The sequence below is a fragment of the Mchenga conophoros genome, linkage group LG15 (genome assembly GCF_057382185.1).
Source record: "Mchenga conophoros isolate Kocher_MC1m ecotype Shallow Benthic linkage group LG15, M_conophoros_male_GT1.1, whole genome shotgun sequence".
Taxonomy (NCBI): Eukaryota; Metazoa; Chordata; class Actinopteri; order Cichliformes; family Cichlidae; genus Mchenga; species Mchenga conophoros.
In genome coordinates this window covers 11165421-11188345 of record NC_140540.1, presented here as the reverse complement: position 1 = coordinate 11188345, position 22925 = coordinate 11165421, and the positions used below count along the sequence as shown (strand labels likewise).

General features: G+C 39.5%; 1 protein-coding gene across 4 annotated transcripts in view; it reads left to right on the top strand.

The window, feature by feature from the left end:
* Positions 1-300: 300 nt before the first annotated feature.
* Positions 301-22925, top strand: part of wasf1 (WASP family member 1) — a 66581-nt gene continuing 43956 nt past the window's right edge. For 2 of the 4 annotated variants that reach the window (XM_085248052.1, XM_085248051.1), the window contains exon 1: positions 353-729. The gene's annotated coding sequence lies outside the window, so the exon portion shown is untranslated. The other 2 variants (XM_085248050.1, XM_085248049.1) reach the window with 2 other exon arrangements.

The following is a 22925-nucleotide window of genomic DNA, read 5'->3' as shown; positions in this document are numbered from 1 at the left end:
TTATTACAATTAACACTTTTAGGCAAAACTACCAAAATTATGGCGGCAGTTTGTAAAATGAGACGAAATACTAACGAGGCAGTATTTTGTTTTTCAAGATAAGCTGTCAGTATGTTGTTTAATGTGTTGTTGTGAATATATTGATTCACTGTGTGATTTTATTTTCTCTTCAACTGTAATGTTTGAAATAATCCAAATCAGTGTGTCCCTCCCTGAAATCGATTGGACAGCACAACACCAAGGTTTGAGATAATAAGCCAATACCGCGAACGCGCACGAGCCTCCCACGAGTACACTTCAGCAGCAGCATGGGACGTTTTCTCGCGCCCCAACAATAGAGTGGTACGTACCATTATTACCGATTTCAATGGGGACGTTTTCTTGTGGATATACGTAATTTCACACTACTTCTCTTAGAAAGAAAACAAATGTCGCATACGGGTAAAAATCAAAGTGGTTTTATGACGTGAAACCTGATGTAATCTTAACCGGACTAGCTTTATTGCCAATTTCATCAACATTTGCCCAGAGAATCCCTTTGGAAAAAAAGTGGCTGGATTCATCTCTGCCGCCGCCTCTTCCAGCAGGAGTACATTTGATTACGGAGACAGTACAACCATGGATCCGACCCGGGGATTTAAATTTTTGGACACGGTGGCACACTCTGCTGCTCAGTAAGGATGGAGAGAAAATAAGAGGGTTTTTTTTTTCTTCTTACAAACGTATCAGGTAAATAATTTCTTTTTAAATTTTGCACTGCAGTGCATCATGCAAAATGGGACTTTAGTAACGTTATGTTATCGCTATTAGCACAGCGGCAACTTACCGTCATAAAACCGAGTCACCGTGTTGTAACATTAGACTTCAACTGGAGCTGCTCGACTAATAACGGTCTTGGTAATTTAAAACTGCCTGGCCATCACTGACTCCCACGTTTACCCGGTGTACAGTTGACAAATGTGGCAATGAGAACAACGTTAGGCTACCAAAGTGGTCAAAATCCCACAAAGTAGCCTACCTACCAGTAGCATTTTTATTTTTGAATGACTAAAGGAGGAATTGGTAATGGGACCGCTGGGTGATAAATTGCAGCTGCACATCTGCATGAGATCCCGCTGCAGCGTCTTGACATAGTGAGTCTGAAGAATATCACACTAGTGAGAAAAGCAGAGAGCAAATATTTGCAATGCTCCCCAATTAACCCAACGTGCATAAACAAATAAATAAAAAGACGTAGAGTGTGTTTTATTTGTTAGCGAGTTTGTGGAGTGGGCAGTTTGCTACAGTGTCATGAAGGGAACCACGGGCAGTTAATTTTATAAGAATGCATTGATTTGCCTCTGCGAGGCAGAGGAGAAGGAGGACAGGGGTTGGGGTCTATTCCAGCCAGCTTCGTTTGCAGTCATGGGGGGATGGTAAGCCTTCAGCCCAGTGAAAATCATGCTCTGTGAAATCCGAAACCTTCTTTGTACTACTTCAAGTGCAACAAGAAAAGTGGGCACGAGGGGCATCGTCGTTTTGTGACCGCTGTGCAGTAATCAGCTTTTATATGTAGTGACAGCACGAATATGTTCTTTGATACACAGGAGGCCGGCTAATATGGGCTTTGCACTTCATCAAAGTGAGCATATCTTTTCTACAGTCTGTCCAGTTGAGACAAACTAAGAGTTGGGTCTTTGGATTGCTGCAGGTAACTATTGCCTGCTGAGTGGCCAGCAGCATATTTCATGGTTTGCCTCTTTTAAAAATGCAATAGTAAATGTAAGAACAGCCTGTAGTGACAGTGTGGGTTCAGCTTCGTGGTTGATGATGAATGAATCACCTTTAGAAACATCAGCTGCAGAGCTATTGCTAAAAATCCATGTATGCCACTGTGGATGCTGCTTCTGACAGTGGATTAGTGTGCCTCTGATGTGTTAAAATAACAAATACAGAGCGAGGTAAACTAGGGTTTACATGTGATGGCAGGAATTTAATAATTATTCTTTTTTTTTTTCTAATAAATAGTGAGGTTAAAAAAAAGAAAGAAGCTATTTATCCTACAAGGCTAGACATCTTGTCCAAATCAACAAATGCAGAGCTCTGTACACTCACATTGCCTTGGCTGTGATTCAGTGGAATGCATAAATAAGACTTAATTCCTCGATTTGATCAGAAGCTGCATTAATAATTAATGCAGATAGAGAAGATGTTGACTCTTTCCAGATGACCTTAAATATTTACCTGTTATATCAAATTAGCCCACATCAAACACACACACACATATATATATATATATATATATATATATATATATATATAATTATTTGGCTACAACCACTGAATACCCACCTAGTTCCACCTGAAAAAGACTTTGTGGGCCGAGAAGATCTGTCATGGTCCTGTATGATGGCTGGAGCAGAAGAACTCAACTTCAAGGGAAATACTACTTTAGTCTTGTTCTGATCAACTGTATGTGACCTGAACTGCAGATGAGTAAAATTTACAGTAGTGCAGTGAATGTCACCAAGACTCCAGATGAATGGATATCTTTTAAAAATGTTTAAAAAAAAATCTGTAGGTTAAGAGCATATGGCAGAAACAAAATGGTCTGTGGGCCATTGCAGCTGTTAAATATATCAGCCTGCAGGAGTGGCCTCCAAACTATCACATGACTGAGAACTATAGCCTAGCTTTCATAAGCGCTCTGAGGGATCATGCAGGGACCATTTGTCATATTGTTTGGATTCAGAGCTGGCTTGAGGACATAATCCAGAGACTGTCCCCTAACCACCGGTCTGATTCAGCCTCAGTGGACATGTCTTAAAGGATGTCTGATGTGGTCCAGACAAGAGGCAGTAGTTCAGTTTGAGGCAACTTCTTTTTAAAGCAGGCGACTTTCTGACCTTTATGTTATATGCATGTCTTTTTTGGTCCTGAAAAACGTCATGCCAAGGTGACAAATACACAGTTGAGGGCTCTGTTCACATTGGCCGCTCTTTGATACATGAATATATACAAAAGTTTCTCAGTTTTGCTACAGGTGTCTCCTCAGAATAGAATCGAGCCTATTGCCATTTTATGTTATGCTGTTTGTGAACTTTTTGCTGTGAGGGATGACATTTCATCAGTGTGCACTTCTCGTGCTTTTTTATTGAAATGTGTTTCATAGGCCCTCATGACTGAACAGCCTCCTGTGGAGGCTTTTGGAAGTCTATTATTTGTTGACAGTGCTCTGATCCTCTGCCAGTCTTTGACTTTCTCATGCTAGCAAGAAATCTCTTTCTCCTCTGCTGTCTTTTTTTAGGGTCTTTCTTTTTGGTCTTTCTCCTCAGAGGAGGAGAAGGGTGATAGGGGGACGCAGAATGACAGGGGTCATAAGGAAAGAGTGTGTAGAAAGAGAAAGGAGGGGAATAGATGAGAGTTAAGTGAGTGATGGGTGCCTGGCATGAGGAGGCGAGAGGAGGTGGTGGGAGGAAGGTGGGCTAGGGATTCTGGGAAAGGCAGAGAGCGCAAAAATGAATGCGAGTGTGCGTAATGTGTAATGCCAGCTTACGTGCCATTTAGTTGAGCTACAGGCAGCCCTCCTATCTCCCAGCTGTTAGGATCCTCCAGAGGGCCCAGCACACAGGAGCTATTGTTCTTCTTGGCCAGGCCCACAGCTCTATAATACTGCTTCTGTCTGCAGTGTGAACTGGTCTGACAGAGAGACACCAGTGCACGGTTAAGCCTCCCTGACTGGTGCTCCTTGTGTCTTACTACCACTGCCTCCACCACTTCCAAGAGTTTACACCAACTGCCTCACTGTATTTCTTTAACCATTTCTTTTTAACTTGCTTTTCTTCAGTAGGGGATGCTGTCCACGTTCTCTCCTTTATTAAGTTTTTGCTTTGCTTCCATGTCTTAATCCAGTCCTCGGTCAAACTCCAGGGATGGAAGTTGTCATAGTGTGCCTTAACTCAGGACTTACTGTTGTGCCTCATGGCAGATAATGTTTTGCTTTCTTTCAGTGATGCCACCCTGGAACAAAGGTAGAACGCCATTTTCAGAAATAAAATACATTACTTCTATTGAGAAGAAAGGCTTAATATCTCCAAAGATATATAAAATCCAAAATTTTGATCACAGAGCACCATAACTTGATCTTTAGTCTTAAAAATCTGCTATACCATGTCTTTTATAAATCTGGCATAGTAAGTAACTCTCTGCCTTTTGTCTTTTATCTTCACACAAGGGAGGAGAGGGTGTTGACAGGCTTTCTTAGAGTTGACAAGGTAACTCTGAAAAAGACTTGCCTGATAGTGCCAGAGGGACAGTCAACTGGACAAAAAGAAAGATATCACAACTGAGTTTAAGGGTACCCCTTTCCCATCTGTAACGATCTGTTATCTGTCTTTCCGTCATCTAAAGCTGAATGGAACACAAGGCGTTATTCCCTTCAGTTTATTTGCCTTCGTTATATCTACACAGCACGCTGTTGCTGCCACAGCTGCACAGTGTTTAAACACATGCAAGAGTTCTCTCATTCACTACATCACTTGAGGCTCTGACGAGTTTTAGAAAGGATTTGTCTTGAGTTGAGACTGTATTTCATATCTGTCAGATGCAGCTTGAGGAATAGGAAGTGTATGTACGTGCTGTCTTAGCAGTCTATGGTACAGAGCTGATTAAAAAACAAACAAACAAGCAAGTAAATAAATAAATAAATAAAAATATAAGGAAAAAAGGTTGAAGGCTTGAAATTCTGGCTAAAAATATTTTGTCAACTTCCAGCTCATAGAATAACAATCATGAGGTCTTTTCTGGGCTCACATGCTTCAAATTTAATAAAGAATCCTCTTTGGACTTGACATAATAGGCACGCATTTGGGAAATGGAGCACCATGGTGTCCCATGACTGACCTGGCTTATTCTGCCAGCTGAAAGCCAAAATCGCTACACAATGGGGTAAACTGTGGACGGTTGAAGCCACTCCCCTGGTGTCAAGTGTATGTTTGGAAGGTAAATGTAGTCTGATCCCTTTCTCGGCACAATGTAGGCTTCATCTGCTTTAGGAGCAAACTGGATACACGGTTCTCCCTGGGAACTTTAGGCTCAGAGACTAACAGTGTTTGTATTTGTGCGTATATGATGTCCAGAGTTGGGGGTTTTCTAGGCGTTTATATTGGCAAAGCAGTTAAATTGTAAGTTGCCTTTTCTCAATTTAGATCACCATTTATTTTTTTCTGCCTTGTTTGCTACCATTAGTCAGTGCTGCTTTCTGACTTCAAAACGATCTCCTCAGCTGCACTTAGAGCATGTGCATATTTGAATGCATTTGAATATTCAAAGTTAGGCAAAATAGAGCCATAATGTTTCGCACAGAATAAAAATATAATAAAATATAATCTCTTCTGTTTTACCCGTCTTCCTCATTTTGAATACGTGTGTTCTTTTTCTGTCTTGATTTCAGCCATATCTTCAGTCTCCTATTTTTGCCCATTTCACTGATTGGTTCTTATTGAGCTGGAATGGTCATTGTGATCATGTGCGATGATTGATGGAGGCTGAAAAATGGAAAGCAAAAGCACCTTTATCACAGCCACAGCTTGAATCTCTCTTGTCAAGACTTAGTATGTCTGTGTTCAATTACAGATGCACCGAATTTTCATCAGGATTTTCATAAGCACTCATTTTTCTTCTCTGTTTCTCTCCCTGTGGTGGAGCAGGGAATACGTTACCATCAAGAATAACGAAGAAAATAAGAGATGCAGATGAGATTTTCTCTTGGGCGTATTATGTTTTACACAATTTCTTTAGATCTAGTTCAGGATTATTGTTACCCTGAAGACTACCATGTTTGTTAGAAGTGCTGCTGCTATAAAAGATCTTAATATTATAAAATGTTATTTAAATAGTAGTCTTTAAAAGAGGAAAACAAAGCCATGGCTAATAAAAAAATGCAAAAAGGGATGGAGGAAAATGGTGGGAAAAGAGGACACAAATGGAGCAGTAACCTTAGTGTACACCTTCAGTGTGTTTGTCCACTGTTTCACAGCAGGGGTGCCTGTGCACACAGGCAACTGCTGCTTTCAATTAGAAGCCAATATTTGGCTGTTCATTTACAGCTCGCAGCAAGGATCCAGCTCTGCTTTGATTTGCATGAGGCCCAAGTACAAGGCTTGTCTGATTTGCACTGGATGGAAGCCCAGCAGAGGCTGTGAGTGTAAGCTGCTCTTCCCTCTCAGATGGGACGATCGGAAGTGGAGGCTCGCCTTTCCTTTTGTCTCTGATGGTTAGCAGCAAATGCCAAATTCAATTAAATCCTCTGCAAGAAACCTCCTATTCAGTAACCACTTCATCTTTTTTTCTTTCTTTTTTTTTTAAATACATGCTTATCATAAAGCGATTCTGTCAGTCCTCCAGCACAAAAACTGCTCCAGAGCAGGGGTCAGATGGAGTTTAGGCATTTGTTACTGGCTGTAGGATAGGGCGTCAATGTGTGAAGGTTTTGCTTCAGTAGAATCCTATATGCTGTAATTTTCCTGTAAAATTCATTGCTGTGGCCAGAGGAAATATGGAGGTAGTTATTGATTGTGATTATCTGCTGTCAGGCCTCTCTAAAGTAGAGTAAAATGTATCTGATATGATGCTAAATCAAAGTCATTCTAAACTGCCAAGCCATGGGAATGGTCTGAGATGCAGCAGTTGCTTACATAACAGTCTTTCATTTATAGACACATGCCCACAGCTAAGAGCGTGTCTAGGCTCACTGTTATGTAAGAAAGAGAAAAATCCTCTGTGTTCATATACATTAGAGATGATACATCTTGAGATAAGTTATGTTTCTAGACTAACATTACCAGTATGGATTATTTATTAGTTGTACATCTAGAGCAATAGGTGGGGGATCAATGTGTGTGTTTTTTGCTTGTGTATCACACCTGACATCACGCATATCCTGGTGCATTTTTATTTATTTATTTTTAAACATTTAGTGCTGTTGAGTGGGTCACAAGATGGCCGATGTGTGAATGTGATTCATTGCCTCAGAGGTCAGAGTGTAGCCAGCCAGTGAGCTGTAACTGTGAACTGTCATCCGCTTGACATAGCCACTTACTACTCCGCTGTTTTTATGATGCAGGACACTGATGGCTATGGTCTGCCCATTGCAGAATTAGTTTGAGCTGAGAACACAAAAATGCAAATAGGACTGTGGCAAAAAGAATACTGATGTCAGTTATTTCAGTCGGTACTTTAAGCTGAAACCTCTAATGTGTTCTAGTTCCACGCCATTAATATAGTGAATGACAAAACAGATTGTGCTAGCTCACCACGGCAGGAAATTCTGCTCTTTTCCTGCTGCAGAGAAATGTTAATTTTGTTTGTCGTGTTGCAACTGGCTGGTTGACAGTTCCTAACTTTATCAGTACAGTATGCATTTCTATTCAAAATTACTTGCTCTGTCAGTTGCGTTTCCATTGCATACCAATATCAATAGAATACAGTCAACATGGCAGTCAGTAAATCTGCCATTTACACAGGTATAAAGTAAGTTCTTAGAAGGTACTTGCATATTACACCTGAATCCCAACTCTCTTCTGCTATACCTTTATTAAAAACAAAACAAAACATAATTCTAGCACCACACCTCCCCATTACATGAATAAAGGCTCTTTGAAGACCTTAAAGGCTACCTTTTATCTAGGGGTGGGTTTTTATAATCGATTCATCGATTAAAATCGATTCTGGCTTGGATAACGTAAAATCGATTCATTAAAATCCTGAATCGATTTTTTTAATATAAATTTATTTTGTCCGAAATGCCAGAATCTCTGGTGACATCTCACAAAATTTCAAGAACCACCAAACAGTAAATGAGAGCAGGTACAGGGATTCTGCACATAGACTTAAACACACAGCGCGACCCGCGGATCAGAATCAGTTAGATGTCGCCTTTCTCACAGTCGGGGCTGAAAGCCGACAGCTCGCTGATCCGGGTCCGCGCTTTGTGTTCACGCCCTTTATGCGCTGATGCTAAAGCTGTTAGTTTGATCTCTCTCCAAACAATATTGACCGAACCAGCAGCAAAAGAAGATCCAAACGCTTCACATAAACATCGTCATGAATTCACTCTTTTACTGTTTTGCTTCCATTGCGATGCGCAGCTCTCTCTCTCTCCCTCTCTCCCTCACCCCCCTCTCTCTCTCTCTCGAACAGTTTCCCTTTCTTCATTATTCGCTTGCTTGTTACGCACAAGTCTACTGTTGTTTACAGCGCTGTCGGCCGCTGTTTTTTTCCCTTTTACATTCTTCCGAAAAGAAAGCCTCATTTCTGCTGTTCAATACTGAACAAATTTAAACTTTTTAATATTATTCAAAATGCAAAATGCTTAGCCGTGTGTCTAATAAAACCGCTGTAACGTCAGAGGTAATGTTCATTAATTAATGGTTTTCTTTCGTTTTTGATGTACTGCAGAATATTTTTATAAAATCCCAGGCCAGGAAAATCACCTTCATGTTTTTCTGTGTTTTATCTTCAGCTACTTTGACACAAAGGCATCTGCTGTGATGCTCACACCTTGGATAAAGTCTTGCGAGTGTCAGCTTCCTTTTTATAGATACAAAAATATGTAAATGTTCTGATCTGAATTATACTGTCAAAATTTCCCAGATTTAAATCGAATCGAATCGAATTAAATCGAATCGTGGATCGAATCGATTTGGGACCTTGTGAATCGGAATTGAATCGATTCTAGAAATCAGTGACGATACCCAGCCCTACTTTTATCCCTTTCTATATTTTCTGTGATATGTATACTATTAAGGTTATTTACATTTATATTTGGATTAAACGTGGCCAAAGCTTCAGATAAACTGAGGGAACACCATGCACACCATGGATAAGGTAAATAAGAATTATTTTGAACTGTGAATCATGCAAAGCTGCCCTAAAAGTATCCAGAATAAAATGATGGGACTAGAAATTAGATCAATGGGTTCACTTTAGCAACTTTATTTTTTTTTTCCCCCATAAGTGCACAATGAAAATACAATGCATTCACTTTATCTTGCCATCTAGGGTGTAGATGCAGTGTACACCCCAGATGGCAGGTGTTCAGGCTAGTGCACCAGTTGGATAAATAACATACATATATCTGGAAGGTTTTTGTTGCCGCCTGAAATTTTACTCCCAAATTTAAAGACGTTTGCGTGCCTTTATTCCAACCTATTGGTGCAAGGTGTAAATTCAAATTCAGTAGCACAATGGTCACATTTAAAAACTGTCACAGAAATACATACGGACCACATGAAACATCCGTGATAACCTGGAAAAGTTAGTTCTGTGAACGGTGGCATGTGGACTGCAGTAATAATGGTCCTGTTGTTTTGCAGGAAAGGTTATTCAGCCCTTGTTTAGGCTCTAAAGCAATCCATAATGGCAAGAGCCAAAAAAAAGAGTCAATCGCTGGGATGGTGGGTGATCACTTAAGGTGCTCTCTGAGTATTAAATTTGATGAAGATTTTCTGTCATAATCTGCACTCCCTTCTGAGCTGCAGATTATGACATATAGGAGATGGGTATTCACCAAAGAATGTTGTCTGCTTGTGTTTGCTTAATCAGCCTTATAGCTGGTTAAATGCCAGGTCATTATTTGGATTAGCATAGCGTGAGCTGCCTGGAGGAAAGCCATCCTCCTCTATCTAAAGAGTAAAGAGGCAGCCCACATAGGTCCTTCCTGGAGTGTAGGATAAGGTCAAAGAACCATTTTACTTTAGTGTGTTTGGTTGTATAAATGCTAGCGGCATCTTGAGGCAGAAGTGACAGAGAGTAATGGTAACAGAGAGGAAGCAGAAGAAACAAGGGCACATGTTGCCTAGAGCTTTATATATAATTTTCCCAATGCATAATTAATTAAAAAAAAAAAAAGAATATTTGTAGTTTTTTTTTTTTCAGCCAATTGAGCTATTTAATTCGTTTAAGTTATTTAATTTAAAAGCTTATTTTAAATTGCCACTATACTACCATCAAGGTCTTAGTCTAAAGCAGGGGTGTCAAACTCAAATACACAGTGGGCCAAAATTCAAAACTGGAACAAAGTCGCGGGCTAACTTTAATATTTATTGAAAATAAGAATGAATCTTTTCTTATGGACTCAAATAAGTTTTGCTGGAAAACTGAATATGGAACAAGCAAAGCTTAATACTAAACAATATAATATATATATATATATATATATATATATATATATATATATATATATATATATATATATATATATATATATATATATATATATATATATATATATATATATATATATATATATATATATATATATTAGCTGTATAATACCAGTAGGCCAGCTTTAATAGTAATTTGGTATGGCTTCGCGGGCCAAATGTAATTAGGCTGCGGGTCAAATTTGGCCCACGGGCCAGAGTTTGACACCTATGGTCTAAAGCATGACTAGTTTAATTGCCTTCATTAGAACCTACATGCTTACTTGGTGAGTTGTTTATTGTATTTAGCTGTTGCAAACACCTGACAGTTACCTTCTCACTTTCTATAGACACCTGCAACAAGCAGGGGGGAATCAAATTTATTTCACGGTTTTCATAACATTATTTTTCTGATTTAAATTAAATAAAATTAGTTCCTATATAAGTTAAACCATATTAATCTTTAAAAATGTATTTAATTAATTCAAGTTATCAAATTTAAAAGATAAGTTTATATTGTCAGTGTATTACTATCACGGTTTGATTCTAAAAGAGTCACTGGTTTCATTGCTTTCCTTAACACTAACATGCTTACTTCGTGAGTTGTATTTTGTTGTTGCAAACCTGTCACCCTTAGGTTTATCATTCATTGACAAGGTCAAAAATCCCATTTCCTGATTTATTTATTTATTTTAATTTTTAATATCAAAAAAGAGAGTGGAAACATAGAGTTGTTCACACCTTATTATTGTTATTGTTATTATTGTTTTTTTTTCAATGTTCAGATTTTTTTTCCTTGCAACTGAAACAGAGAGCATATTAGAGATTGGAATCGAGAAGCGGTTCTTGTAGAAAACCAGTTCATAGTAGTTCAATTTCTTTGAATCATTAGCCTGCCTGTCTATTGATCCTGCTTATCAGTTCTTGCACTCTCACTATAATCAGCTGTTTTCAGTTCGAAAGTCAGAGGAGGAAAATAGCGAGGCAGTCTAGAGCATGGATATGCACGTTTATGTTTATTGCACAAAAGGGCGAGATAAATGGTAACGTGGTAAAGTAGAAAACTGCATCCAGGAAAGAAACGACCGCATTATGCTGCTAACACAAGTTTGTTTTTTTTGCAAGCATCTACTAGGTCGGCATGCTAAGCTAAGCTAGGCAAGAACCCAGAGTAAAAGCTTAGTGATTGCCGACCCCAGCAGCCAGACCCTTAACTTAACAAGTAACAAACAGATGAGCAGTCAGGCTGTAGCCTCTCTTTCTACCTGTTCCCTTTTCTAAAGCAGATTCAATGTGACGGTTGCTTTTTTGTGCTTGTTTTCATCTTTGCTTTGTGCGGTTAGGTTTGTATTCTACCAGGAGAAAGATCTTCGAGATGTGTGTACTCATTAGGAATTTGTGTTGGTCAGTGCGGTTGTAGCCTCAGGTTTAAATGGCGATTATGAGATGGCGTGTTTCAGCTGTTTTAAAGAGTAACATGAAAGAGCAACATGAAAGTAATTTAACAAGTACTATAACAAATTACATTTTCCCAGGAGTAGTTAAGTGACGTACTGCATTACCCTTAAGAAAAGCGTTTTGTGTAATATGTGTAATGATGACTTTTTTTGAGTAATGACTCTAACAGTGATCACAACAAACAGGGGAAATACCTCAACAAACATGCAAACCTTTGACGCACAGCATGCAACTAATTTGCATGAATATAATTTCCTTATTGCTGCTTGGCAACGGTGGTTATTCTCAAAATGGAGCCGGTGAGAACTTAGTCTGGAATCAGTTGCCAGTGTTCTCGGCTCTTACTGGTGACTGGCCAGTCAGCCTCCCTGATCTTCTCTTTCATGCATGTGCAATATGGGCACAGCACCATAAGCTCGCTCACAGCCACATGCTAACATGCTAGCATGTGTTAGCATTTTCTTCACTGTAAAAAGGCACAAAATTTGCCAAAGTAAACACAGGCAGTAGTTGGTGCCGTTCTAGAAAATTTTCCACTAACCATCAAGCTGTTCAGTCGAAATGCTGTTGAGAGAGTGCATTAACTTGAATGTCTTATTATTCCTTGCAAATACCCAAATTTTGCTTAGTTATAGAAAATAGAAGAAACTTATTTCCCCGGGCTTTGATTTGGATCACAAATTATTAAAATGCATTGGGGAGTTTAACGAACCTTGTTCCTGAGTCTGAGCTTACTTGATTAATATATGTAGTGTATTTACTGCAAGGGGCCTCTTTTCCTGAATTTCTCCTGCATGGGCGGAAGACACTTCTATGTTTGCAAAGTGAAGGGCTCTTATGTGTGGGAGGGAGAGCTGGACTATTAGTTTAGCTTAGGAAGTGCTTATCTAGTAGCAGAGGAGCATCGAGAGCTCTGGGTTGTCGAATGATGCAGTGGTGACTATGATTGACAAGGGCAGGGTGTCTCAGATATCCTAACACACACACACTCTCAGGGGTGCAGTGATGAGGAGGGTGGCAGAGAAGCCAAAGTTTGACCAACCGTAATAGATAATAAAGAATCGTGTGGGAGCAGAGATAACGGCTACTATAGATTGTCTCTTTCTTATTCGTCTGTTACTTTTGCCTGTGTAGACACGCGCACACACACACACACACACACACACACACACACGCAAGCCTCACTTATTGCGGCTGAGGAGACTAGAGGCTTGAAATATGCCCACCGATAAGAAGAGAAAAAAACCCCAGAAGCAAACAGGTAGAGGGAATACGCAAGTCAGGGGCTTTCTACCTGTCGGAAGAATTGGATTTTGCTTCCCTTTCAAGATGTGCCAACAGGAGACGAGCAGAGAGCCTCACAATGCCTGGTGACAGCCAAAAGAAAGAGGGAGAAAAGGGACCAAGAGGTGCTTTGTCTCCCTCATCTTTGTACCATTGTCACCCGTATTGCTTTCTCTAGAGACAAGAAACTGGATTTTTTTTTTTTTTTGATCTAATGATCAAATCTATATGGATGACTTGTGTGTGTATGTGTGTCCATGTGTGTGGATGCAGATGGAAGACAGGATTGTGTCTGTAGACCAGCATGCACACAAGCGCTCCTATTCACTGAATATAGTGAACTGAATCATGCAGACACCTTAAGTAACAGTCTGCCATAATATAAAAATGTCTTCTCATTGCTTGGAAAAACTGCCTGGTAAGCCTGGAGATTACCATTATTCAATGTAATGACAGAGTAAGTGAATGACCAAAGCCTTAATTGAGTCAAATCTTCTATAGTACTGTTAATACAAGCCTGTTAGACCACATTTTATAATTTGCTTTAGCTTCTTTTTTTTTTTCTGTAGAGATTCATTCTTTCCTCCCACCCAGTTGTCTAGATTAGCATCTACCATTTTGACTTGCAGAGGGATTTTAAAATCGTCCAGGATTAAATGTGTGCGTGTGCATAAGGTGGAGGAAGCCAGTGTGGTGGTCATGAGATATCAGAAGGCACAGGTCAAAAAATGCCTGCGGCTGACCTGTTGACCCCTAATGAGCAAACTGTTTCTATATATGGAAAAGGGCCTAAAGGGCAGTGACTGGCCTCTGCCTTCTTGGCTGCTACTGTAGGACCACCTATTACTATCATTTTTAGGTTTAAGATATGTATTTGATACTGTAGTTTATTATATCCTTTTGTTTTACATCTGTTTAATGACTAGTTACACTTTCAAGGTGCTCAATTAGTGTTTGACCCAAGTCATACTGACCCATGTGGCTCTTTGTCGTTGTTTACACAAATGCAAGTCAGCAGTGAGAAACAGAGATGGGCAGTAATCCGATTACTTTTTCAAGTAACAAGTAAAGTAAGGGATTACTATTGCAAAAAAGGTAATTAGATTACTGCCACTTTCCCGTAAGCACGCTGCATTACTAAAACCGTGATGATTTTTTTTTTTTTTTTTTTTTTGCAAGTGTCTCTCATGACAGTGGCGTAAGCGAGTGCGATTTTCATGGCAACAGCTGTGTGCAGATCAACAACGGATAATATATCGAGTGCGGGAGAGAGTATGAGCGTGCAGCATTTAAAGCGTGGAAGTACTGACCTTACTTTGAGTTTGATTCCGTAAAAAGTGACAAAAACATTAGCGTCCGCTGTTCACTGCGTGGGAAGAAAACTTATTTTTACAGCTAAAAAAAACCCTAAATGTCCGAGCAAGCACAGAGTACGCTGCCACGGAGTGGGAAATTCACAGACAAACTCGCGGATTCTTCAGTAATTAGTTACTGATTACTTTTTTCAAGTAACGTGACCAACACTGGTGAGAAATGCATTATGTTACGGTGTCAAGTAACTTGACACTTCTTTTTGGTAAGTCAGTTAAATTATATTTAAACACTGATTATTTATTTCTAAGTCACAATTAGACTGACAGTAGGGGTGGACTCAAAATTATATCAAGATATTTAAAGGAAATGTGCAATATTGATATTCATGATGAAATTTTAAAAAATGGTGATGTTTTATTGGGGAATGCAGTTGTCAAGCAGAAGCATTTATTTGTGCAAGCAAAATGAAGTGTATTTTCCAGAGCTGTTGGAGAAGTATGTTGCAAATTTGCATTACAAACAACTCAGTTTGAGACTGGCAGGAGACACAGGGTTGTGTTGGGAAGGGCATCAATTCAATAAATTTTGTTTATATAGTGCCAAATCAGTCATCTCAACACCCTTTATATTGTAAGGTAAAGACCCTACAGTGATACAGAGAAAACCCCAACAACCAGATGACCCGCTATGAGAACGCACTTGGTGACAGTGCATTCTCATAATGGGAAGAAAGCTCTGGAAGAGCCAGGATGAGGAAGGCAACATGCTGCAACATGCCTGATCTCAGACATCCCTGGCTCATCTCATTGTTTGTACTGGAGGACGTGAACACTTGGGGTCGCAATGTCATTGCTGTGACACTTTTATTTCACATATAAATTTGATATGACATGGCACAACACTAGTTGACCGTCCCTGGTTTTGGTAAGCTACAGTGTGAACAAAGAGGATGCAGCTCATGGCATGCTTGCTTGAGGAATGTATCATTAGAAAATGTTATAGTTAGCTGAATCAGAGCTTGCTCAAATGAGCACTTGATATCACCCCAGTGGTCAGCCCTGCTGTTCTGTACCACTGGTGCCGCCTTAAGCCTCCTCACAGCAAGGGCATCTTCACTAACCATCATTGTTCTGGTCTCCAGGCGCCATATTCTCAGAATCATCTCTCATGCACAGATACAAACACTGACATTGCACACAGCCACAAGACAGCCCATGAGAGGTCTGCACAGCTGCTCTGGGCACTGTCTGATCGGTCTAGTTTAGACCACAAATCTGCCTTGATTTCCCTCTTGCTTCTCTCATATAACCATTTCGCAATTCCTGCCAAATGCTACTGGGTTCGTTGAATGGTCTTGAATGGATGTTGCTATTGTTGTATTCACAAACACATTGGTTCATGGTAGGTGTGCCTTGTGCGTGCATGTCTCAGGTTGTCTCAACATATGAAATTTGCATAGGAAAAAAATTATGGAACTGGTTGTTTTGTTTGGTTTTTATTATGTAAATTTAAAAAAATTATTTATATAAACTTTGGAAGTTAAAGACTTTTTTTTTGGCCTTATTTAAACACATCTCACTGTACTCAAGGCAGTGGTGCAGGAGAGACTGACTGAAATACACTTTGCCTCCAAGCTGTTTTACAAACCTCCTCTCGTCTTTTCAGTCTCAGACCATGATGCATTCTTTAGATGTAGATCAAAGGGAATTGACAGAAGAACAGTTCAACTATAGTGTGCTGAATTTGGACTTTTGCACCAGAGGTAGGTAGATAGAGGTGTGATGCAGTGATCAACATGAAAATGTGAGTGCTTAAGGCGCAGGCGCAGCATAGCAGGGTGCCATATCTTGTGATTCATGTCACTTTATTTTGAGAATAACTGCTTCTGACTTGTTCTCCCCCTGGGGTATTTATTTCAGTCAAATGAATGTGAATTGGTATGTTGTACAGTACTGAATAACAATGCCTACTGTACTGCAATATATGAGAAAAATTGCAGTATCAATGAAATATTAGCTTCTACTGTCCAGATTTTTTTTTTTTTACTTCTCCTCTCTGCCCTAGAACACAGAGGCCCTGTTGTAGACTCAGGGATTGATCTCAATGAGAAAAGATGATCTCTCTCCTTCTCCCCTGATACCACCCACACAGCTTTTTCTTTTTTCTGCCGCAAGCATCCCCCTCTCAGCCCACCTCATATTCCCCCCTTTTTCTCTTTCTCTCTTTGTCTGGAGACCCTCTATTTCTGAACAGAGCTCAGAAAACTTTAAACTTGCAGAAGAAGTTATGGTTCTTCTGTGAAAGTCTGTCCAATTTTATTCATAAAGAAGATACCTTAAAAAGGGCACACCGCTATACATGAGCTATACATTGCGTGGTACTGTGTACAGTACTCTGCAAAGGTCTTGAGACATCCATTTTCCTAGAATAGCAGCAGTGAATTATTGAAACATGTGAAAACATAAATGGATTTATGGTATATAAGGCAAAAACAGTTTGAACAATTCTAATAAGCTTAAGAGTGAATATTTGGCATGACCACCGTTATTCTTCAACTCAGTTTGAACTCTCTTAGACAAACTTTTTTATATTTTCTTTAAGTATTCATCAAGGCTTTCTCCAGGCTTCTTGAAGGACATTCAAAGATGATCGCACACTGCTTTAATAATGTTGAAGTCCAGGCTTTAGGAAAGGCAACTCATGGCATATGTTTTTTTTCTGTTCAGGTAAGTTTTTAATCCATAGGCATCATTGTCATTCTGAAAAATAAAGTTGTTGCCAGTCAGACACTTTGGCATTGTATGAATGATCAAAGAAGATCCTGTTTTGTTTTGTTTTTTTGTTCAAAGTCCAAAGAAAAACTTTGAAAGACCCTCAAAGTCTAGAGAACAATTTCTCAAGACCAAATGAAAAAGTCTGCCTCCTTGGAAGCAACATATAAAGATAGGAGGTTCGGCTCAAAACTTTTGCACAATATTGTTTTTAAAGAAACCATGTCAGTCTTCTTTCACAAAGAATCTTCAAAACAAAACTATGAATAGTGAAGATGGAGTAAATATAATGACTTGGCATACATTTTTTTTAAAAAATATAACAACATGACAAAATGCACAAAAAATAAAACTATTTTTCAAATTTGTCATGACTTTATTTCTTAGAAAGCTAATGTATGACCTTTTAATTTTTTTTTTCTAAAGAGATTTGGATTTGCCATTTGAGAGACAGTCTTGCTCTCCCATTCCACAAATTGTGCAGACGTCAAGGACGACGCCATAGCAGATGTTACCATCAGTGAGTGATTTCATTGTCTGAAACTGAAACATAAAAAGACTGTAAAAGAATATTAAAATTATGTCTTTAGTACAAGAAGAAGAGTTCAAGAAGTCACAAAAAGAATGAGACCAACACTAGAGAAGATGAGAATAAGCCTTGGTGTTACAATGACATGCTGAAAAGAAATAAAGCAGCACCTGGGTTTCTGAACCGAAGGGAACTGCTTTACTTGACCAGTAATCTAGTAAAGCAAGAATCTGTTGGGTGGGTGGGTGTCTCTGTTCTTCACTTTTCCCAACAATTGATCCATTTCTCACTTGGCATCTGTCTTGCTTTTGATCCAAGGAAGTGCGATGTCGAGTTTGAAGTTGTTTGGATGTCTATATTTTGGCTAAATGTTGTTTACTGTGACACTTTTACAACAGTCAGAGATGCAGCTTGTGAAATGGCATGACACTCAACCGTATGGCACACCAGCCCGTAAGGGGACCTCCAAGGGCTGTCAGACTTCACCCCACAGCATTGTGTATCGAAATGTCACAACCAAACTGAGCCCGAGGTGCCAAAAGTAGTCCAAATGCGTGCTGTGTGAGAATAAATGTTAGCCTATGTGTGGAAAACCAGGCCAGATAATGTTTTATATCTGGATTGTAGTTCAAGAGTGTTGAGGATTCCAACCAAATATTGGTAGGTCTAATCAGTGGTGTGTTTTGTTGACAGCTGGACTGTTCTGATCTAGCTTTTTCTTGAACGAGAGCTGCACTAGTGAAACATAAAACAACAGCTCTTGCTAGGTGTTGATTATTTTTTATGTCATTGTCATCTTATTGCAACATCACTGTTATTATTTAGGAAATCATAGAGTTAGTCACTCCTACAGAGCTGAGCCTATCATCACTAAAATGTGACGTTTGGAGACCATCCAAACAGATGAGAATTGATAAGAATGTTGCGATTCCAATTCCATTGTTGATATAATTTATCAGTCACCACCATCTCTACGCAGCACATCAAAGACATTACATTGTTACACTGATACAACTTATGTGTCGCTTAGTCGAATGTTTGTGCATGTTAGAGGTATTTCCCCTCTTTGTTGTGATGTGTGGGGTCATTACTCAAAAAAGGTAAAGTAAAAAAGGTATTACACATATACAGAACACTTAAAAGTAATACAGTACATTATTTAATTACACCAGGAGAAAGACATTCGTTATATGACTCGTTACGTTACTTTTATGTTACTCTGTAAAATGATCTGAAACACACTGTCTCATAATAACCATTTAACAATATAAACCTACAGGCTACAGCCCCACACACCAACACAAATCCCTATCCGCATGAGAACATGTATATCTTTCTCTTAGTATTTAAGTATGAACCCAAAGCCAAGAGCATAAATCAAAAATTAAAACCAGCACAAAGGGACTTCAAAGCGTCGTCACGGTGATTCGACTGTAGAAACATGACCAGGTAGAAACAGAGGCTGCAGTCTGACTGATCATTAGTTTATTACGTGTTGAAGTTCAGCAGTGGCTGGCTTCACCGTGAATGGCGGTTCAGCATTTACTCAGCTTTAACTTCACTTGGCTAGCTTAGCGTTTGCGTGCTAGCTGTGCAGGTGCTCCTGCTTTACCAAGGCACTCGTCCTTTTTTGAAATTAAATTAAAAGTAATCTCCATATCCACACTGTAAACTGTGCCACTATTTTCCTCCGTCACAGAGGAGCAAGATCGTAGCAAGAGTGCAAGAACCGATAAGAGAGATTGAGAGGCAGGCAGACTAACGGTTCCAAGGAATCGGACTACAGGGAAGTGGATCTCTACAGGAACTGGCTACCTACTAATGGCCAGTCAATATTAAGGCAACAAAAACGTAAAATTAATCGGGTCAAATGCCTTTTATTTTAATGTCTAACGTTTTCTCACTCTCCAAAGTGAGAAAATGGTTTTGATTTATTTATTTTGCCCTCCCAACCAGCTTTTAAGCTGGATCAAATATATCTACTCTGTGTTGGGCTTGTAAATTTGTATGTGCTTCTAGTTTTTGGTAATTTTTTCTTTCTTTTTTTCCTTTTTAAATGTTAGTGTTTTTAGTTTTAAGTTGACTGGGGTGGCTGCTCTGGTAACTGTGTGTGCATGTCCTTCACGTCTGTATGAACAACAAGGGAGTTAGTATAATGAAATTTCCCTCACAGGCCAAACAAGCGCAGCTGCACAGTGCAAGCATGCAGACATTTATAATTGAGCAGCGGGCTTTCATTATTCATACCAGTGGGTTTCTGTGCACTCAGCAGATAAACTTCTTTGAGTCTGTTTGTTCATCAGACACTTTACTCATTGACGCTGGCACACAGATGTCCATGAATATTTAGTTGTGCACGTCTTACAGTAGGATAAAGCATGTTTGCTAAATGAACGTCCAAAGGGATCAAATCTCTTTGTAACCAATCACAATGTGGCCTGTGTCCAGCTGCTCAGTCAGTGTAAGGTTCTTCATTGAATAAGATTTTGAATGTAAAGAATAGTGGACGGAAACTCACTGTTGAGTCAGTGACTTCTCTTCACAAGCGCACCGACAGATAACGCTTGATGACAGGAACGTTTCGGTTCTTTGCTATCCTCTAGGGGCAGTTGTGGTTGAGGTCTTAGAGCGGGCTAGAACGAGTTCCCTTTAATTGCATCATTGGCAGGCGAACAACTTGCACAGCAGTGTGTGTGTGTGTGTGTGTGTGTGTGTGTGTGTGTGTGTGTGTGTGTGTGTGTGTGTGTGTGTGTGTGTGTGTGTGGCGGATTAAGGAACCCATTATACAGCCGCTATTTTGTAAAGGGAGTAGTACATGCCAAAACCAATGAAACAACAAAATCTGGAGGGTTTTTTTGGGCCTATGTGCATATTCAAGATTAGAAATTGTTTATGCTTGACGATTCAATTACTTATTGATTATTATCAAGACCTTTACAATCAATTCAATGTTATATTAGATGGAAATTGTTAATTCTTAACAAACACAAACTGCAGTTTTTTGTTGTTGTTTGAAACAACTCTTGAAAATTGTTCACAGCTACCAGGCAGCATCAGTACAGCTCAGAAAGTCAGCCAGCGAGTGGATATGTATCATTTGAATACCAGTGTTCCAAGATGCTTACCTTGATCAAAAGGATATGCAGGGCATCATGGTAAATGACTGCCTTGCTTAAGTGTACATGAAAAAAGTCCACAGATTGACCCGGGGTCCAAACAGCTGAGCTCAGATGAGGGAAAACCACCAAGGAAGCCTTCAGTTTGAAATAAAGTTTGCACCACTATGGAGGAAAAGCTTTTGTTTATCTGCAAGTAATACAGCATATCAGACAGGATAACATGAGAAATGGTGCAGTCAGAAATTCAGTTATTGAGACGAGGAAATAAGCTTATTATCTTCCCTTATCCCTTGCCACAAGCACTCTAAAGTTTCCCACTACCAGCAAACCTAGTTAGCATAGCTGTGTGAGCCAAAAGTGACAGCACTGGTGCTGCAGGTGTATTTATAGCCCGACAACAAGAGGTCTCTATGTGTCTGTGTGTTATAGCACCATGCTGGTGAGGGCCTGCAAGGTGACAACTCACCCCAGAAGGGGGATGGGGGTCTGCTGATGCATAATTTTAATTGGGAGGATGACACACTGGCGCATGCCATGATATATTCTGCCAACGTGATCTGCTGTGATGGGTGAGTTGAAGAATTGAGGGTGGGGAGCAGGGGCTGATGCATGTATGCGGTTATTCTTGTGATGCGGGCCTGCTATTTGAATACATGCTTTGATGAGAAACTCCACCGGTCTCGTAGGTTGCTGTCAGAAGATTGCAACATCATCAGGGTATTTGTGCATTTTGTTTCATTTTGTACATATGATCGCTCCTCTGGCTACTCACCTCATCTGTCAGGCTTGACAGTCTGTTCCCACCAACTGCAGCAAAGCTTTAATAGGGGGTTGCTTGAACAGGCACTCTTTTTATAAATCTGTAGGCATCTTGCATCAGACTCGCTGGTTTTTCTGTTTCAGAGTGTCACAAAAGTTGTCTGAAGCAGGCTCTTAACCCCAAGATTTGATTCTCTATAATCTGATAAGCACTTTCTTTGAAGCATATTAAACCCTGGACACTCTGGTTAAAGGGGAGGTGTCCAGCTTAGATAGGTCACCTAATCAATCCTCAGTGGTATTGATTTTAACATTAGGCCCTCTTTCCTTCAGTATTTTATCACTGATTTGAAAAAAATCTGTCTTTTTGTTCCATCTCTGTACCCTCTGATTTACTTTACTGCCTAAAGAACAAAGTGAATTCAGAATTTTATTCTTTATGTTAAAAATGTAACAACATCTCAGCTGCTTTAAAATGTGTTGCAAAGAGAATTTCAGTCACAACAAATGGCATTTAAAAAATTAATAGCTGGATGATGAGCCAGATATAGTACTGCTCCTGTTAACCTCTGCAGCTGTTAAAAATGTTTTTTGTTTTTTTAAATAGGCTAAAGGAAGAAACAGACCTGTTGATAGAGCTTGAGCTCAGCTTTGCCCAGTTATTTTATTTGCCTATGTTTTCTTTGGAAAATGAACTGCAGTAGCTTTCTTGCACTGCAAATCTGCATTACTGACTTAAACCAGCTGTTATTAAGCGTTGCCAGTTTGAACTCCTAACCCAGTGCCATTGGCTTGCTGAGGCTGTGCCAGCTTCACTGATTATATGCCCGTGTTTTATGTTTGCAGCTGTTCTTAGTTCATAGAGAACTCTAAGAATACAGCTGTAGTTCCCAGAGTCACTGAACAAAGGACAAAATGTTCAGGCTAATTTGACACAGAAAATGCATTAATTTTTAAGCTGTAAGAATCAAAATGCTCTGAAGCTGCATTTTTAAATCCCAAGGGCTGGTTGCAGTGACTGGTCTTCTATTAGATGGCACCATCTATAGGCGTACACCTATAGATGGTGCCAGTGGTATAACTATTATGCTGGATTTAGAACGCCAGATTCATTAGCTAAATTGTTGACCTCCACAGGTGACTGGATGTCAGCATGTAGATACTAACTCAATTGCAGTTTCTTTTCTGTGCATTTAATGTGATAGCACACAAATAGGATGGTCTGAAGAAGTACTGAATTATGTTGCTTCAGAAATAGAAAAGTGTTATGTGTAATGTACAGATGAAAGATGTTTTTTATTAGCATACTAGGAATGCAGAGGTTTCATCCGGTGCGTAGATTTTAATTATAGCTTGGATTTTACTCAATACCATGCTGTTACTGCAAGCTACAGTTCCAAGGATACTGATCACCACGTCATAGGGAAGTGTTAAGTTGAACGAAAGTAGAATGAACATTTTGTTTATCCACCCCCACCCCCCAAAAAACATCAACCAAAGTTCATACTAG